Source organism: Macrobrachium nipponense, chromosome 10 (genome assembly GCF_015104395.2).
Source record: "Macrobrachium nipponense isolate FS-2020 chromosome 10, ASM1510439v2, whole genome shotgun sequence".
In the NCBI taxonomy this organism is placed as follows: domain Eukaryota; kingdom Metazoa; phylum Arthropoda; class Malacostraca; order Decapoda; family Palaemonidae; genus Macrobrachium; species Macrobrachium nipponense.
The window spans coordinates 97,788,546-97,790,058 of record NC_087204.1 but is presented as its reverse complement, the minus strand read 5'-3'; positions in this window follow the sequence as shown (position 1 = coordinate 97,790,058).

Here is a 1,513-nt window from a genome sequence, read left to right as displayed (position 1 = left end):
TATATATATATATATATATATATATATATATATATATGTATATATATGTATATTCAATGTAAACGTATATATATTCGGCATGCAACCATACAATATATTTTCGCAATTGCTTTGTACAATGGATTTTAACTCATTTAATATTATCACCGTTATAACGAAACACACTTCAAGTTGTCCTTCATGAATATTTATTTATATACTTGTTTATATAAGTGAAAGTCTCTTTAAAAACATTAGCAATCATGAAAGAAACTAAGGCCATTACTCTCGGAGTGGTTCGGAAGTCACGTAAAGCCGTTGGTCCCGTTGCTGAATAACCACTTGTTCCGTGCAACGTAAAAATACCATACAAACAAACAAACAAATTAAGATCATAATGCTTTCATAAATCAGTCATGATTATTGTCATTGACAGTTTCATTTAGGGGGTACCATTCTTTCCCTAGATTTTTCTGCTTATTTTATTTATCCTGTTAGATAAATGGTAATTACATTTAGTCATCTTTGTAATGAAAGTTTGCAAGGTAGACATTGCCGCCTTCGAATCATACATAATACTAAGTGTAAATGAATACGCTATCAACGAGTTTCTGATTTCTTTCTGCAGATTAAAAACTTTTATTCAGGAAATGATAAATTAGTAATTTAAAAGTTTGATAAACAATAGGTCTAAAGAGCGCCTCGTTGACGTGGTCGGTTTATTCTTGACCTGCCACCTCGGTGGCCGCGAGTTCAATTCTCGGGCATTCCATTGAGGTGTGAGAGATGTGTATTTCTGGTGACAGAAGTTCACTCTCGACGTGGTTCGGAAGTCACGTAAAGCCGTTGGTCCCGTTGCTGAATAACCACTGGGTTCCATGCAACGGAAAAAGCATCATACAAATAAGCAAAACAAATAGGTCTAAAGGAAATATTAAATCGAATTCGTCATAGTTTTTGGCTACGCTCGTCACTACAAAACCTTAGATCAGTGGTTCTCAACTTGTGGTCCATGGACTACTGTTGACATTTTGCCTGGACCACAGTACGTTCACAAAACAGTAATTGGTAATAAACTGGAGTTATGTGAGTATATTTAGAAATTTACTGAAAATGCAGGAAATTTTTTTTTTATCTAGGTAAACAATGGTACACTTTATAGTATTCTTATTTAAAACAATATAATGTCATTCTTCAGGTAGCAATTCTTATGTGAGAAATGTATTTGAACCTAGAATGTTTACAGTCTATGCTTTATTTACCGTTACTCAAAAACATATAGAATATAATATTTTTTTCTATTATTGGGCTAGAATTCTAAAACCTGAAACGAGTTCAGAAGCACTGCCTTAGATTCAAATGTCTTGGCTAGTACCTTACGACGCTCCTGATTGCCTGTTGATAAGCCAATCACAGGGCTGGAAACTCTGTCTCTCTCGAGAGAGTTCACATAGGTAGGATGTATGTTCCACCTCTCCTGAGGGATACTTTTGGAAGGGTAATCCTCAGGAGAGGTGGATCACACGTCCTGCCT